Here is a 14,394-nt window from a genome sequence, read left to right on the forward strand (position 1 = left end):
CTGGTAGGGACATACACACATTAGTTCTTTTTTCCTTTCCACAGTCCACGTGTTTGATAAGGGGTACGAATTAACTGTATTAAGCGAGCGAGCGATTAAGAAGGGAAAGTCACCCTGCCTGGTGCAAGGCCGGGAACCGCGTGCAATTTCGGATTATCAGCAGGTGCCCAAGCCCTGCGGCCAGGGGACGCTAAAATTGTGGTAGCTTGATGCGCCGGCAGTTTTGGGGTGAGGGCCGAGAGTTGGGAGCGGCCGCGCGGGGAAACCAGCGCGAGCCCAGCGTCCCACCCGCCAGCCCCGGGTGCGCCCAGCCCCGCGGGCGTTGGGGGAAGGATGCTCCCCGAGAGCTGCAAAGGCGAGAGGAATCAGGCCGAGTGGCCTACGCTCAGAAAAGTCCAGACCTACCTCCTCGCCGAGGGCAGCTGCACAGCTGAGCAGGAGTCATTAACACCCTGCGGCACCCGAGGCTCTGCGGTGACTACCCGGTCTAATTACCTAATTACTGTCTCCGTAAACGCTGCTCTCAGGGAGTTATTGCGAAGAATGCCTTTGTTTTGGTTTGGTTTAACTAGCGCAGATAATTCTCTTCCCAGGAAAATTGCATCTATCCCCTCGGGGATTTTCTTTTTAATAGATCGAAAATAATTCAATACTTTTTAAAAAAGTCCTTTTCAGGTATTTGATCTTGCTGAGTTTCTGTCTGTGACCAAGTTGCCAATTTGAGTTTTTTTCCTGCTCTCTGAAGTATCCCTGGTGGGGCGTGGCCTACATACCACGCTCTGAGGGCAATTTTGTTAGTTCCTTAAATGAGCAAATCCCAAGAGAGAGTTTTTAATAAAACGCAGAGAGGATTTTTCTCTTCCACCCACGTGTCTTACACCTGCTACTGGGAAAGAGAAGCTAATATTTATCCCTCTACCACCCTCCCACACATCGTCTCTTTTAAAAACTCTCTTTAGAATTTGTTATGAAAATATTCAGACCTTCTCAGAAGTGAAAATAGAACAAAGAACTCCCGTATCCCATCACATGGATTCAACAATTATCAAGATCCTGTCAGGTTTGCTTTACCCCTTTCTGTTTTGCTCTGCTGCAGACCTTATGTCATTTTACTCCTGTATATCTCAATATACAGCTCTAAAAAACTAGACTTTTTTCCATAACCTCAATGCCATTTGCATACTTGACAAAGTCAACTTGGCCCTGTTATCATCTAAAACCCAGTCCAGAATCAAATTTCTCTGATTGTCTGAAAGACAATAGAAAACATACAACTCAGAATACATACAGAATCTACACATGAAATTTTCTTGTATGGTGTTTAAGTCTCTTATAATCTAGGGTGGGCCCCTGCCCTTTTCATTTTTTCCTGTCATGACTTGCTGCAAAAACTGGGTCAGTTGTCCTGTAAAATGCCCCACTTTGTGGATTTTTCTGTTTCCTTGTCGTGTCATTTAACTTCTTCCTCTCTCTCCCATATTGTGTAAATGGAGGTTGGCTCTAGAGGCTAGGAGGTGATGTGTGTTGGTATCACACCAGGAGACCCGCAATAGCTCATGGTCCCAGTTTCAGTGATCAGTAGGCTCAGGTGGTGACAGCCTGCCCCTGCAATTGTATAGTTCCACATTAAGCTTTTATCTAATAGTTTCAACCATAGTTCATTGCTTTATTTGCTGTTTTGTTCATCTGCTATTATCTCATTAGGGGCTGTGAAATGGTAATTTTCTAATTCAATCCTTTCTTCCACACTTATTAGCTAGAATTCTTTCCCTCATGAATTTAGACTCTTTGGTTACCCTGATATATCTTTTTTCTTCCAGTTTTATTGGTATATAGTTGATGTACAGCACTGTATAAGGTGTACAGTGAAATGATTTGACTTAATACTTCATGAAATGAGGACCACAGTAAATTTAGTGAACATCCATCATCTCATATAGATACAAAATTGAATAGAAAAACATTTTTTTCCTTGTGATGAGAACTCAGGATTTCCTCTGTTAACTTTTGTATATCACATACAGCAGTGTTAATTATATTTATCATGTTGTATGTTACATCTCTAGTACTTATTTGTCTTATAGCTGGATGTTTGTATCTTTTGACTACCTTCATCCGATTCCCCCTCCCCCCTATACCACTCTCCCACACATTACCACTAGACCTGTCCTACAAGAAATGCTACAGGGATTCCTTCAGGTTGAAATGAAAGGACACGAGACAGTAACTTGTAGCCAGATACAGACATAAAGATCCCTGTTAAAGGTAACTACATGGGCACATATAAAAACCTATTGTTGGGGCTTCCCTGGTGGCGCAGTTGTTGAGAATCCACCTGACAATACAGGACACACGGGTTCGATCCCTGGTCCGGGAAGATCCCACATGCTGCGGAGCAACTAAGCTCATGCGCCACAACTACTGAGCCTGTGCTCTAGAGCCCGTGAGCCACAACTACTGAGCCCACGTGCTGCAACTAGTGAAGCCCGCGCGCCTAGAGCCCGTGCTCCACAACGAGAGAAGCCACCACAATGAGAAATCTGCGCACTGCAACAAGAGTAGCCCCCACTCGCCGCAACTGGAGAAAGCCTACACGCAGCAAGGAAGACCCAACACAGCCCAAAATAAATAAATAAATAAAACCTATTGTTATAAATTTTTTTGTAACCCCACTTTTAATTTTTCACAGGATTTAAGAGACAAATGCTACAGTAATCAAAACATGTAGTACTGGAATAAGGCAGACATATACACCAATGAATCAGAATAGAGAACCCAGAAGTAAGCTCTTGCATATATGATCAAATGCTTTTCAACATTTGGTTCTGGGTAAACTGGATATCCATATGCAAAAGAATGAAATTGGACCTTTACCTTACATCCAATACAAAAATTAACTCAAAATGAATCAAAGACCTAAACATAAGCTCTAAATCTATAAAACTCTTAGAAGCAAACATAGTGGAAAAGCCTTATGACATTGGATTTGGCAATGATTTCTTGGATATGACACCAAAAGCACAGACAACAAAAGAAAAAATAGATAAATTAGACCTCATCAAACTTGAAAACTTTTGTGCATCAAAGAACACTATGAAGAAAGTGAGAAAGCAACTTATGGAATGAAAGAAAGTATTTGTAAGTCATTTATCTGATAAGGGTTTAATATCCAGAATATATGAAGAACTCCTACAACTCAACAACAACCAAAAAACAACCCAGTTTAAAAGTAGGCAACAGACTTGAATATACATTTCTCCTTTCCTAACCTTCCTTGCCATATTGATTTCTAGCCCCCTGTGGTACTCCAGCAGCTGTGATAAACAATATGGGGTCTGTGTCAGTTACCAATTTATTGCCTTTTGGCTCCAAATTCACCCTTCATTGCTTGCTGTGCAAAAATTGGTGCTGGACCATTTAAGTATTTTTTTCTTTACCAGTTGGCACAATGTTAGTCTTTGTGAGGTGAGGGCTCCGGAGAGTAATTGCAGGAGGAAGGGGTTTCCTTTCTCATTCTAATGTACTCTTTCAGCAGGCTCCTGCAGCATGCATGGGTTCCTTAATGCTCAGCTCCTGCAGTGCAGATGGCTTCCCCAGCACCAGCGTTCTGCAGCTCATGTAGCTCTTCCAGAGCCCCGCTCCTGCAGTGACAGTGGCCAGCACCACCCAGCCAGTAGTTTTCCCCTGAATCCTCCCATCCTTGGTTGCCTTTGTGTCAGGGTGCCTCCATTGAGACACCTCTCCAAGAATGACTTTCCTTGACACCCTAGAAGGTAGGTTTCTGGCAAGTTCTGGAGGGCAAATTTCCAGCAACTACCATTGCTGTGTAAAGCTCAGCTTCTCTGTACACCGGTCCCAAATCTCAGACACAGAGTTTTGGGTAAAGTAGAAAAGGATAGCTTTATTACTTTGCCAGGCAAAGGGGGACTCCTGCCTGGAAAAACTATGTGTCCCAACCTGGGAGGATTTGATGAGGGGTTTTACAACGATGGTTCAAAGGTGGGGTCTCTGACAAGATTAGGGTGAGTGCGCCCGCTTGCACTCCCTTAATCTCGTCTCAGATGGTGGGTCTCCTAATCTGGATGAACTTCTCTGGTTCCTTTCATCTGACCTCAGCTGGTTTCTTGGCTGCTCCTCCCTTGATGAGCAACTGTTCGAATCTGCCCTTTGGAATTCCAGGAGGGTCATGGAGACTGGAGTCTTGCCTATAAGAAACAGGGGACAAAAGGGCCTCTATACCTGGGAGCCTCACAGGGCCTCTCTCGGTTTCACCACTGGCCCAGCATTGAGCGACTTCTGTGCCATCCAGTTACCCGCAGCTGTGTAACTCTCCACAAGGTCTGGATCTCAGCCCCGGTCCTCTACCTTAGCTTAGGGGGTGATGGGTGCACCTTACATATGCCAATCCTGTATTCTTTAGAGTTCTCTTTACTTTTTGGCTAGCAGCCAATCCCACTTTATTCAAATGCCCTATTATAGTTAACACTTACATGTATTAAAATTTCGCTGTTCAAATTGCTGTGTGGCTTCCATCTCCCAATTTGACCCTGAGTGATACAGGGTCTCTGCCCAACACAACAAGGAAGAAGGACACCCAGTCTCTCACCGTTATACAATATGGTGTGCTACTCCAGTAGTGGGACAGAGTATTGGGGGTAGTGGGTAAGAAGATGCCTAGAGGGTCCATGAAGACTGAGAGAATTAAGCTGAAAGGATGAGGAGGGGATCAGGGCACTCCAAGTTCATCATTAACACCTCCTCTTGTCTTTCTTCCCACCATCACTAAATCTCTGAGTTATATCAATTCTATCTCCCAAGTCTGGTCCATGCTTTCCACCCCACTGCCGCATCTCATGCCAGGCCATCATCGTCTCTGCCTGGTTTATCGTGAGGGCCCTCTAATTATCGTCTTTGCTTCCACCCCTTGTTCAGCCTGTTCTCCACAATGAAGCCAGAGAGATTTTTCTAAAAGACAAATGTGAGTCCTTGATTAAAAACTGTTGGTCTCGCCCATTCCCCCAAGGACAAAATCTGACTCATTTGGTCACAAGGTTTGGAAAGATCTGGCCTCTGCTCACCTTTTCAGTTTCATCTTGTGCCACCCCTCCCTGTATTCTTACTCTCCAGCCACATGGAATGTTCGTTTCCTTAGGAACCTTTATTAGTACTGTTCGCTCTTCCAGGAAACCCTCTCCCTACCACCCTTTCACTCTCATCTTTGCTTCCTTAGCTCATCCTTAGCCACGGCTAAGATATCTACTCGGAGGAGGAGACTTCCCAAACCTGTCTTTCTCTGATCTGGCTAGGCGCCCCTTGTGTATATTTCAGTCAAACCCGGTACTTTTCTCATAATGCTTATCACAGTCTGGTAACTGTTAACATGTATGTCCCCTCACTACTATGACATGAAATTCATACTTCGTGGCAAGAAAAGAAAAATTTAAACGTAAAAACTTTTCTCTGCCTTTTGGCCTCCTCTCTCCCCTCTACTGTGCATTGTGTATCTGCATTATGCATCGACCAAACCTCCCCACAGGCAGAAATACCTGCTCAGCCATAAAGAGCAACATTCTCCTAGCACCAACAAGACAACTCCTTAAAAGATAACATTCCTTCCTGATTTTGTAAGGGGTCACGGTGACCCACTACTTTGCACTCACAGATCTGGATTGTGTAAAACTGTCAATAATACATCACTTAATGTACAGCCCCTTCTCTCAAAAAACTTACATAACTGTGCTTTGACTTCTAATGGGCGGAACAGTTCTTGGAGCTTTCTGAGAGGCTGTTCTCAGGTTATAATCCTCAATTTGGCTTGAATAAAATTTTCCATTTCTTAGATGGACTGATTAATTTTTTGTCGACACTACACTACAAGCTCCATGAGGACTGAAACTCTTGTTCACCCTTGTTTCCTAAGCATCTATTAATATTATAGTGCATGGTACATATTAGGTGCTCAATAAAAGTTGGGGGGGAAAGAATGAACCAGCAAAGATAACAGGGAGAATGTGTGAAAGTATGTCATGTAAACAGAGTGTAGGGACATGGGTAAGAGTGGCTGGACCTGAAGGGCCCTGTAATTTATACTGAGCAATTTGTACTATAAAATATGAATCGAACACCCCACATTGGCTGCTGGTGATTGAACTGGGCTTCCTGTTCATACATTTGGTTTGACCAGCACAGTTTTAAGAACCTTTGAATGTGTATGCCTTTCAGTTTGCCACAATTCCCACTGGTCCCCACATTACATGGGCCTCCTTTCCTCATTGAAGCTGGCTGCCTGCCTCACTGAGATCTGTGTTTGCTATCCCTGCAGATGGATGGGAGGTAATTTAAAGAGGGAGAGGATTTAAAGAGGGGGATTTAAGATATGAGTTCTAGAAAGATAAATCTACCCTCAGTGGCAGTGTGCTTTGAGGATTCCTCGGGAGAAGTGAATTTGTTTCATTCAAAGAGCCCTGGGAATAAAGGTAGACTCAGAAAATCAGAGGCATCAACCACATTTTGAACAGCTCACTTTGAACAGCAGTCTTCAGACTGCTAAGTTGGCCATTGCCGGGCTGGGTCCATCCTCTCCTGTTTGCTTTCTGAAACACAAACTGCCCTGATGAAATCTGAAGTCAGAGCTGCAACATTGACTCAGCAGCCTGCCATATTGCAAGGCCTCGTGCCAGGAGCTGTGGGGGGATATAAAATGTAAGGGGAGGCTGGAATATAGCATCTCCTAGGGTATATGGCAGCCGTGGCCACACAGTGCCCCACAGAGACGGGGGGTTGGTGCTGTTAGGGAAAACTGGACTTGCCTCTTGGCAGGTGTGGAGCCAAAAGTCACAATCAAGCCACAGAGCGGGAGGAGGATTTATTACTTGCAGCAAGTAAAGAGAACACTGGAGATCTTTCCCAAAGCAGTGTGTCTCCCCAAAGAGCAAAATTGGGGAGGTTTTAAGCTAAGGGTGTATACATATTCATGAAGGGGCTTGGGCTGTCCACAGAGTCCAAGCTTTAGTTGATTGAAGTATCAAGGGTCAGAAAAGGTCAACATCATCATCCCTTAGGTTTCAGTTGATCTGGTAGTTGAGTCCCTGGGGGGGTTTAAATTCTGCAAACCACCTCAAGAAAGTGCTTCAGGCTAGTCTTTACCATTGAAACAGAACTTAGAGTCTTTACAACTGATTTGTTATCTTTGCTATTGTTACTTCTCTTGGTTGATAACAGTTTATTCTTTTGTTCCCCTTCTCCTACAGTTTCCCTACATTTACATCTTGAAATATTGTGTTACGCTTGTTATAACTGATGAACCATATTGATACATTATTATTAACTAAAGTCCAATATTTTATATTAGGTGTCACTTTTTGTGTAGTACATTGTATGTGTTTTGAAAATTTGTCCATCATTACTGTATCATAGAGAACAGTTTCGTTGCCTTAAAAATCCTCTGTATTCCACTCTTTGTCCTTCGCTCCCTTTCCCCAACCTCTGACAAAACTAAAACTCCCGGAAAATAACATAGGTGAAAAATCTTGGTAACTTTGGGCTTGGTGATGACTTTTCAGTTACAACACCAAAAGCATGATTCATGAAAGAAAAAATTGATAAGTTGGACTTTATTAAAATTAAAAACTTAGGGACTTCTATAGTGATCCAGTGGTTAAGATTCCATGCTCCTGGGACTTCCCTGCTGGTCCAGTGGTAAAGAATTTGTCCTGCAATGCAGGGGATGTGGGTTCGATTGCTGGTCAGGGAATAAGATCCCACATGCCACAGGGCAACTAAACTTGCGCGCCACAACTACTGAGCCTGCGTGCCTCAACTAGAGAGCCCGTGTGCTGCAAACTACAGAGCCCACGTGCTCTGAAGCCCGCGCGCCACAACTAGAGAAGAGAAACCCTGCACGCCACAACTAGAGAGAAGCCTACGTGCCACAGCGAAGAGCCTGTGTGCGGCAACAAATATCCCGTGCGCCACAACTAAGACTCGACACAGCCAAAAATAAAAATAAATAAGTAAATAAAAGATAAATTAAAAAAAAAAAGGCTCTGTGCTCCCAATGCAGGGGCCTGTGTTCGATCCCTGGTCAGGGAACTAGATCCTGCATGCATGCCGCCACTAAAAGATCCCGTGTACAGGGAATCTACTCAGTGCTCTGTGGTGACCTAAATAAGAAGGAAATCCAAAAAAGAGGGGATATATGTATACACATAGCTGATTCACTTTGCTGTACAGTATAAACTAACACAATATTGTAAAGCAACTATAGTCCAATAACAATTTAAAAAATTTAAAAAACAAAAATAAAAGATCCTATGTGCTGCAACTAAGACCCAGTGCAGCCACACAAACAAACAAATAAATAAAATATTTTAAAAAATTAAATGAAAAACTTGGACTTCCCTGGTGGTCCAGTGGTAAGACTCCGTGCTCCCAATGCAGAGGGCCTAGGTTCAATCCCTGGTCAGGGAACTAGATACCGCACGCACGCCGCAACTAAGAGTTCGTGTGCCGCAGCTAAGACCCGGTGCAGCCAAAATAAATAAATAAATAAGTAAATAAAATAAAATAAAATAACTTTAAAAAACCATGCATTAAAAAAATAATATAAATTAAAAACTTAAGCTCTGTGAAAGACGCAGTTAACAGAATGAAAAAACAAGTCACAGACTGGGAGAAAATCTTTGCAAAACACATATTTGATAAAGGAGTGGTATCAAAAATATATTTTAAAAAATCTCTTTTAAACTCAACAATAAGAAAACTAACTTCCTGAGTAAAAGTGGGTAAAAGATCTGAACAAATGCCTCACCGAAGAAGATATACAGATGGCAAATATGCATATGAAAATATGCTCAACAACATATGTCATTAGGGAATTGCAAATTAAAACAGTGAGTTACCACTACACACCTATTAGAATGGCTGAATTTCAAAGCACTGACAACACCAAACATTGGTGAGGATGTGGAGCAACAGGAACTGTCATTCGTTGCTGCTGGGAATGTAAAATTGTACAGTCATTTTGAAAGATAGTGTGGCAGTTTCCTACAAAACTAATTGTAATTTTTAAGTTGGAAATCAAATATATAACTTGTTTGAGGTAAATAGTACCACAAGCAGATTTTCTTTAAGAGCCAAACAAATCTTTAAAAGCAAGTATCAATATAAGACAAAGCTTCTGGTATAGGATCAGTAGTAAAAAATAATGATGTATGAGTACTTGGATAATGAACCCACTTTGCAATAGCACAACTTTAGGTATATATCGTGGATTCTCTATAGTTCAGAATTCTGAAATATACAACAGGCTGATTGTCCCTAAAGAAAACTATTTTTAAATAGGCGTAACTTAGGTGTTCTTGTATTTGACCAACTCCATCTAAGTTTAGATGTGTTGAAGGACGTAGGTTAGTGGTTTTCAAAGTGTGAGCAAAGGGGACCCATGAGGTAAAAACCATTTTAACAACAATATTAAAGACATTATCTGCCTCTCACTCTTGTTCTCTCATTAGTGTAGAGTGGAATTTTCCAGAGGCTACATGAAGTGTGATATCACAACAGATTGAATGTTGATATGAGAATCCAGCTGTCTTTTATTAGTCCGGACGTTAAGGAGATATGCAAAAATGTAAAATGAGTCCACTTTTCTCACTAGTGTGTTTTTTTTTGTTTTGGAAAGTATAATTATTTTAAAAATATGTCAACCTGTAATGGTTTTGTTATTATTTTGTAATGAACAAATATTTTAAAATTCTGTCTTGGGCTTCCCTGGTGGCGCAGTGGTTGAGAGTCCGCCTGCCGATGCAGGGGACACGGGTTCATGCCCCGGTCCGGGAAGATCCCACATGCCGCGGAGCGGCTGGGCCAGTGAGCCATGGCTGCTGAGCCTGCGCGTCCGGAGCCTGTGCTCCGTAGCGGGAGAGGCCACAGCAGTGAGAGGCCCGCGTACCGCAAAAAAAAAAAAAAAAAAAAAAAAAAAAATTCTGTCTTAATTTCTAATATGGAAACTTTTAATATATATAACTCATACAAACAAAAAGTCTTAGAGATCTTCATAAAATTTTAAAATGTAAAGGGATGCTGAACGCCCAAAATTTGAGAACCAGTAATTTAGCAAGCCATGTGCAACTTGCTACTTGATGTATTTTAAAAAAATAAGGTATAGGATAGTGATAGTGAGATAAAGAAGAAAAACATAGGGCTCCCCTGGTGGCGCAGTGGTTAAGAATCCGCCTGCTAATGCAGGGGACACAGGTTCGAGCCCTGGTCCGGGAAGATCCCACATGCCGTGGAGCAACTAAGCCCGTGTACCACAATTACTGAGTCTGCGCTCTAGGGCCCGCGAGCTACAACTACTGAGCCCGCATGCCACAATTACTGAACCCTGCGCTCCTAGAGCCCGTGCTCTGCAACAAGGGAAGCCACCAAAATAAGAAGTCCACGCACCACAATGAAGAGTAGCCCCTGCTCACCACAACTAGAGAAAGCCCAAACGAAGACCAAATGCAGCCAAAAATTAAAATTAAAAGAAAAAAAAGAAAGAAAAACACAGAGAAGTAAGTCCTAATGACTACTCATGTATATTCTTTTGACAACAAGAAAAAAAAAAGGCAAATAATTTTGCACAGGAACTTTAACACATTCTGTACAGTGGTCTCACTTTGCTGACATCATTTATACCAATTCTTCAGTTTTTTCTTGACTATTATTATCAATATCTGCTTCCATGATCATTTAATCAACCTTCTCATGTGTTAACTTTTCTTGAAGGTGTTTTATCATGTGATGTAGTTATGTCACACCAACACGGACAGTGTCATCCTTATTAAACACAAGGAATGTTTCTCTAATTTCTTTTTTATGTTTTTCATTTTTCTTGTCATCATTGTCAGAAAGTCAATTGTACTATTTCCATCACCATTTGTTTCATTAATTTATCCTGAAATTTTGCTTCTAGGGAATTTTGCCCAAGAGGCCTCATTACAGTCTCCAATTTTTTGATGTTTGTCACCATCCTTGTCAAATAGTGGAAAGCTTCTCTCAATTCTGCACTCTGCTTTCCCTTCAGCTGGTCAACCATGCTGCCAGTGCCATTTGTCTTCAAGTGACAGTCACACAAACGTTCAGTTCATTAGCTCCACTCAGACTCTCTGAAATACTATTACTTCTTAATGTTTATATGTTTATATTTATACATATTTTAAGTAAAACTTACATGGAAAAAACTTATGTGTGCATTCGCTATTTTTAAAATTTTATTTATTTATTTTAATTGACGTATAGTTGATTTACAATGTTGTGTTAGTTTCTGGTGTACCGCAAAGCGATTCCCTCCCCCACCTCATCCTCTCTCTTGGCAACCACAAGTCCATTTTCTATGTCTATGAATCTGTTTCTGTTTCATAAATAAGTTCATTTGTATCATTTTTTTAGATTTCACATATAAGTGGTATCATATGGTATTTGTCTTTCTCTTTTTGTTGTTTTTTAAAAAATATTTTATTTTACTTATTTTCTTTTACTTTTTTGGCTGCATCGGGTCTTCGTTGAGGCGTGCGGGCTTCTTTCTAGGTGGTGCATGGGCTCCAGGGCGCGTGGGCTCTGTAGTTTTCGGCACGCGAGCTCTCTTGTTGAGGTGCGCAAGCTCAGTAGTTGTGGCTCACGGGCTTAGCTGCCCTGTGGCACGTGGGATCTTAATTCCCCCATCAGGGATTGAACCTGGGTCCCCTGCATTGGAAGGCGATTCTTTACCACTGGACCACCAGGGAAGTCCCTTTCTCTTTTTATTTTATTTTATTTTATTTTGCGGTACGCGGGCCTCTCACTGTTGTGGCCTCTCCCGTTGCGGAGCACAGGCTCCGGACGCGCAGGCTCAGTGGCCATGGCTCACGGGCACAGCCGCTCCGCGGCACGTGGGATCTTCCCGGACCGGGGCACAAACCCGTGTTCCCTGCATCGGCAGGTGGACTCTCAACCACTGCGCCACCAAGGAAGCCCCCCTTTCTCTTTTTGACTTACTTCACTTAGTATGATAATCTCTAGGTCCATCCATGCTGCTGCAAATGTCAATATTTCATTCTTTTTATGGCTGAGTACTATTCCAATGTGTGTGTGTGTGTATGTGTGTGTGTGTGTATCACATCTTCTTTATCCATTCATCTGTCGATGGACATTTAGATTGCTTCCATGTCTTGGGACTTCCCTGGTGATCCAGTGCGTAAGACCCCGGGCTTCTAATGCAGGGGTCCCAGATTCGATCCCTGGTCGGGGAACTAGATCCCGCATGCATGCCGCTACTAAGACCCGGGGCAGCCAAAATTTAAAAAATAAATAAGTAAATAGATTGCTTCCATGTCTTGGCTATCATAAATAGTGCTGCTATGAACATAAGGGTGCATGTATCTTTTTGAATTATAGTTTTGTTGGGATATATTCCCAGGAGTGGGATTGCTGGATCATATAGCAACTCTATTTTTAGTTTTTTGAGGAACCTCCGTACTGTTTTCCATAGTGGCTGCACCAATTTACATTCCTGCCAATAGTGTAAGAGGGTTCCCATTCACTGGGTTTTGCAAATTCATTGGTTTATTTGATAAATGCATGTGTCCATTGGTAACCACCCAATGAGAAAGAAAATGTCATTTGTTACAGTCAGGAGCTGGTTTTGCACTATCAGGCTTTGGCATTCTCTTGTTTTTTATTGCTGAGTACAAGTCTGCTGTATAAATATACCATACTTGGCTTTTCCATTCACCTGTTTGTAGTCATTGGGTTGTTTCCAATCTTTAGCTGTTAAGAATAAAAATGGTATGAATAAAAAGACTTTGTACATGTATATTTTGTGAACATATATTTTCATTACTCTTCTAGAAAATATCTAGGTGTGAAATTGCTGGGTCATATGGTAGGTGACATTTAGCTTTATGACTAGCTGTCAGATTTTCCAAAGTGTTTTACCATCTTACATTTTCCAACAATGTGTGAACGTTTCAGTTGCTCTTCTTCCTTGCCAACCAGGGTAGGCGTTGTCATTGTTTTCAATGTTAGCCATTCTAGTGGGTAGAAAATAGTACCTTGTGGGTTTAATTTGAATTTCCTTTTCAGAAAACATCATCCATCATATTAACTGAATGTTGTTCATTTGAATTTTACTGTTTCTTTAATATACTTTATATTTATATTACTGTACAATTACATTTAATTTTCTAACTTGCTTTGGTTTTATCCTTGTACAAGGAGCTATAAGAATAAGGCATTTATTTTATTTTTTAGAATAAGGCATTTATATCTACTTTTCTGTTTGTACATATTTAAGTAACATCATAATAAAAATAATATAGGTCAACATTTGAGGCTCATAATTTTTCCTTTACAAGATATAAGTGCATTGCTCAAGTCTGAACCGCTAACCCAGCCCACACATTTCTGCCATTCAAGTCTTTGTCCACTTTTCTTTCTTTAAAAATGTATTTTATTATTATTTTTTTAGAAGTCAGTTTTTTTTAATTTAACTTTTTATTTTTTAAATTTATTTTTGGCTGCGTTGGGTCTTCGTTGCTGTGTGCGGGCTTTCTCTACTTGCGGCGATTGGGGGCTACTCTTCCTTGCAGTGCGCGGGATTCTCTTTGCAGTGGCTTCTCTTGTTGCGGATCAGGGGCTCTAGGTGTAAGGGCTTCAGTAGTTGCAGCACGTGGGCTCAGTAGTTGTGGCTCGTGGCCCTTAAAGCGCAGGCTCAGCAATTGTGGCACACGGGCTTAGTTGCTCCGCGGCATGTGGGATCTTCCTGGACCAGGGCTCGAACCTGTGTCCCCTGCATTGGCAGGCGGATTCTTAACCACTGTGCCACCAGGGAAGTCCCAATACTTATTTTTACTTTTATTTTTTTGCGGTACGCGGGCCTCTCACTGTTGTGGCCTCTCCCGTTGTGGAGCACAGGCTCCGGACGCGCAGGCTCAGCGGCCATGGCTCACTGGCCCAGCCGCTCCACGGCATGTGGGATCTTCCCGGACCAGGGCATGAACCTGTGTCCCCTGCATCGGCAGGCGGGCTGTCAACCATTGCGCCACCAGGGAAGCCCCCAATACTTATTTTTAAATAAAGATGTGAGAATTGTCCTCTACTCCTTAGCTCCATGCTCTTATTTTAAAAGATTATTACTGTTAACAATTTGGGGGCTTCCCTGGTGACGCAGTGGTTAAGAATCCGCCTGCCAACGCAGGGGACATGGGTTTAAGCCCCGGTCCAGGAAGATCCCACATGCCGCAGAGCAACTAAACCCGTGTGCCACAACTACTGAAGCCCACGCGCCTAGAGCCAGTGCTCTGCCGCAAGAGAAGACACTGCAGTGGGAAGACTGCGACCTCAACGAAGAGTAGCCCCCGCTCACCGCAACTA

This window comes from Lagenorhynchus albirostris, chromosome 15 (assembly GCF_949774975.1).
Source record: "Lagenorhynchus albirostris chromosome 15, mLagAlb1.1, whole genome shotgun sequence".
In the NCBI taxonomy this organism is placed as follows: Eukaryota; Metazoa; Chordata; class Mammalia; order Artiodactyla; family Delphinidae; genus Lagenorhynchus; species Lagenorhynchus albirostris.